Source organism: Notothenia coriiceps, unplaced genomic scaffold (genome assembly GCF_000735185.1).
Source record: "Notothenia coriiceps isolate Sejong01 unplaced genomic scaffold, NC01 NC01_scaffold00017067, whole genome shotgun sequence".
In the NCBI taxonomy this organism is placed as follows: domain Eukaryota; kingdom Metazoa; phylum Chordata; class Actinopteri; order Perciformes; family Nototheniidae; genus Notothenia; species Notothenia coriiceps.
Genome location: NW_011349768.1, coordinates 442,272 through 447,142, shown reverse-complemented (window position 1 = coordinate 447,142; position 4,871 = coordinate 442,272).

Below are 4,871 nucleotides of genomic sequence, written 5' to 3'. Positions count from 1 at the left end.
GCCTTTGACCAAGTCTCTCTCACACACACACACACACACACACACACACACACACACACACACACCCACACACACACACACACACACTCATAGATGAACACATTTGAAAACACCGATTGNCGCTAAGCTAAAGGAGGCTAATGTTGGGCTATAAAGGAACTACAGCACGGTCACATGACTTCACGTCACCACCGCTAAGCTAAAGGAGGCTAATGTTGGGCTATAAAGGAACTAGAGCACGGTCACATGACTTCACCTCACCACCACTAAGCTAAAGGCGGCTAATGTTGGGCCTGATGACGTTGAGTCATCTCATTTATACATTTGTTAACAACTGCATTTTCTTAAATCCACCAGTGTCACATTTATAAAAAAAACATCGATTTCCAGAATTGTGAAAATGCTGACTAATTTCCAGGTTTTAGGAATCATTCACTCTCACATCATTCAAACAATCCCTCAAAACTCACCTTTTCACTCTTGCGTTCCACTCCTAATCCAATAACCCCTCGCCCTTATTTCACCTAGCTTAGCACTTTTTACTTTTGATGTTATTCTTCTCCTTTACTTTATTGTATAGCGCTTTGAGCACCAGGAAAGCGCTATATAAATGAAATGTATTATTATTATTATTATTCCTGCAGCACTCTTTAATAATAATGCTATTTTGTTCTAGGTGACGGCATGATGACGACCACGCAGCACATGGAGTCGAGCGGCATGGTGACCCGTCAGGTCACCAAGGAGGTCGTTCAGAGGAGCGTCATGGGAGGAACCACCGTCACCAAGAAGATGTTTTATGAATCTTAATAACCCAACATTTAACAGCCAAAATAAGTCAACATGATGAGGAATCATATCTGAGATTCTCTTTTACAAAGAGCGCTCATACATTATCAGTGTATATCTTTATACCTGTGTGTTTAAGCGAGGCTATGGGACCAAAACATGTTTAAAAAAAATAGTCGTCTGTTACAAACTGTTGCCACTTTTCCATCAATTTCCACATTTTTTTTCACTGTTGCTTTTGATTTTATTTGTGGTTTCTCACACTGGGGCTTTAAATCAGCAGTAATCAAACTGAATTAATCCAAAGTGACCCTGTCTTTACGAGGCATTGAAAAGTATAGTCTGTTTAAGATGCATCTCTTTGCAGATGGTTAATCATTATTTACCAAAATGGTCTTATCCTGAGTATTAAAGTGGTTTATCTGGGACTGTTGTGCATAGATTTGTATTATATTAAAAGTGCGGTTTTTTCAAAGCATATTTAATACTTTATAAGATTTTTACTTAAAATGTCATATGTAGCCTAATTACTAGTGTGCTTTTTATCCACACAATAATAAAATACGTAGAAGTGAAGTAGCTGGGATCATGGGACTTTCTAATGAATTGTCTATTCTGAGAAAATACTGAATAAATCAGTTTTAAAGCAAATTCAGTATTTCCTGGAGAGGCTTCGAGCTAATTGCTAACGTTAGCTCAGCCTTTTCTGTTTCTCCGATAACGTTTGATCCAGATGTTCAGAAGTTGTTTTTATCAGGAGTCAACTTATTCTTACAGGTCTCTTCCTCTCGCGTTAGTTATTAAAACAGTTGAAATACAGAATAAAGCAGTTTGTTTTCGATTCAGTATTTCCATGGTGGGCAGGAAGGTGGAGAGGCTACGAGCTAAATGCTAACGTTAGCTTAGCTCTGAATACTTAAGATCCAGACATTCAGAAGTATTTTTCATCAGAAGCCAAATGATCCTTACAGCTCCCCTCCTCTCGTCTTAGTTATTAAAACAGTTGAAATACAGAATAAAGCAGTTTGTTTAAAATGCAGTATTTTCCAGGGTGGACAGGAAGGTGGAGAGGCTACGAGATAAAAGGCTAATGTTAGCTTAGCCTGTTTCAGCCTGTTTCTCTGACTCCTTAAGTAAGATCCAGACATTCAGAAGTTTTTCATCAGTGGCCAAATTATCCTTACAGGTCTCCTTCTCTCACAAACAAGCAGCCCCAGTGATTAAAACCAGTAAGAATACATAATATACTAGTTTAAAGGTTTGAAATCACTGTTTCCCAATGCAGTTTGGCTGTAGCTAACGTTAGCTCAGATTGTTTCTCTGATCACTTCCTATCCAAACGTCCCATGTCTAAAATCCTTCATTTTGTTAGAATATATAGTTAAAAAGCACCAAGATATTAAAAGTGTTTGCTAAGAATGTGGCTTAAACTGGATAGAAAGTCAACCTATGACAGCTTCTGCAGACTCATGCTCAAAGGGGAGAGGAAACACCCAAATAGCCTCATTAAAATTACACATTTCTTTGAAAACAAACAAGTCCAGTGGTTTTTAAACATTTTAATGCAGACATTTTATAAAGTATATCTTTAAGCAGATTGACATGAAATAAAATGCCAAATAAAGACTTATAGCCTATAGGCCTATGCTCATTTCCTGCTGACACGCATGATTTTACAATACAAACAAATGATCAGAAACCTTTTGAATATAACATGTTTTTTGTTTTTTAAAGATGTTTTATACTTAAAAAACGTGGTATAGACTAATTTAAGTTGATATGCGTTCTTACTCTGCAAGGCTTTTGTATTTTAAATAGATAAGGAATTTAAGAGACATGGTATGTAACGACGGAAAGATTGTATTTGCTTCAATGCAACGCCTACTGTATTTTGGCTTCACATTGATGGTTGAAAGGGATTCTGTAAACATATTTTGAGAGGATATTTCATTCAGAAAAGTTGATTTCACCAACTCTCAGTTTCATTTAACAACATGCATGACTTACCTTTGAACAGTTGAGCATTTTTTTTGTACACTATTGCAAAAAAATAAAGATTTTAAACAAAACCCAAGTGTTAATTTATTGAAGTTTTGAGGACAAATAGCTGCACGCAGTAACATGGACATTAACACAGCTGCAGAAACAAGGCTGACAAATGTTGCAGGAGAATACACTCTTCACATGCGTCTGTAATTATCTGCACTGAGGCTCTTCAGTAGCTGCTTGCGTTATTCTGCATCTCTAAAGTAATACAAAAAAGCAATAATTAAACAAGTGGCATAAAGACCTTGCAACTACAATCTTGGTGTTATGTTTTCACTGAAAATTGAACAAAAGGTGTATGTATCCTTGTGGTTCGAAAACTTTTAAACCTTTTTCAAAGCTTATTGGATAAAAAGATGTCCTTCCAGGTAAAGAAAAGGCTGCTTTTTAGAGGATTTGAACTCGGCTGCTAATCAGACGTCAGCATTATATTAAAAAAAGGTTGAAGCTAGTTAAGTTGAACGGTTCCATGCAGAGGAAACGCAGCATTAATCAGAAAAAACAAGATTCGTGTTCACTAGCAGCCAACCGCGATTTCCCTGCCACCTTGCGGACACACTCGTTAAATCATTGTGTGTAATTGGTATTAGTCCGAGTCATTTCGGTGTCATTTTGATACATGTATTACAACAAAATCACTGCAAAACATTTTTATTTTGTTGTTATGACGCTGGTAACCACACATGATGCCGCAGGTCAAACTTCTGCGAGTAAAGCGATGCAAATCTTCGCTTCGAGTCCGTTGGGAACGCTCCTTGAGTCCAAAACCAGCAAGATTCGTATTCAATAGCAGCCGACCTCCATTCATCAAATATTTGACTTTTTTTTCCCTGCCATCTTGAGGACACACTCGCTTAATCGTTGTATGTACTAATTGGTATCAGTCCGAGTCATTTCGGGATCATTTTGATACGTTCATTACAATTAGACCATTGCAAAATATGTTAATTAGTTGTTGTGACGCTGGTAACCACAGATGATGCCGCAGGTCAAAGTCGTGCGAATGAAGCGATGCAAATCTTCGCTTCGCGTTCGTTGGGAACGCTTCTTAAGTTCAAAACCAGCGCACAAGTTTTCATATTCGCTAGCAGCAGAATTAAAGCACAATAAAAAGCGTTTGGTGGTTCAGGTCCAGAGGCAGGGCCCGGTGCAGAGGCACGGCTGCCGGACGTCAGCAGGCCGGATCACCAGATCGTTGAGCACCTCCACCGTGCCGAACACGGGGAACAGCTCCTCCGTGAACGTGTCGTTGAAGGTGTAAAGGTGCGAGCGTTTCTCCACGTCGTAGAAGGACAGCTGGCCCTGCTCGTAGTCCAGGTAAACGCCCACTTTCCTGGGCAGTGGGATGCGGGTCAGGGGCGTCGCGGGCACCGTCAGCGCCTTCAGATCCAAACCCCTCTCCAGACGGAGGGTTAAATATCCCGAATCTGTGGTGAGCGATCTGTAACCCTGCCTCACCGCGGACGCTTTCGCCACGCCGAGCCTCCAGTCACGCTGCCCCACTTCCACCTGTAACAGAAAAATATTACACTCATTTACTTTTGTTAGAAAAATATCACATGTCACCGGCTTGAGCTTGAATCTCAGGATCCATGTATCTGTGATCCTCTCCAGAATGGAAGGAGTCATCACATACAGAGCATCAACTAGTTCCTGAACAGTGTCCTTCACATGCTGATATCCAAGAGAGGGAGTTACACAGTCACAAGATGGAGGAATAGAAAGCAGTATTCAATGTTTACTTCAGATTAGCTGCACGTCAGAAATGAGCATGCTTGTCATATGTCTCTCTCCATAGAGGCTGAATCATCATGTTAATCACATAGCTATCATATGCCTCAAACAGTCCTGATGCTCTTCTAGGTAATCACACATCCTGTCATGTTCACAGCTACAGTTGATACCTTTGTCATCATGTTACTCTCAGATTGGAAGAGGACATTCAGTATTTCCCCAACACCATCTCTTCTGAATCTCCCTTCAAATCCAGCTCAGCGTCATCTTTTGATCTGTTGAATGTCCTCTTTACACCAACA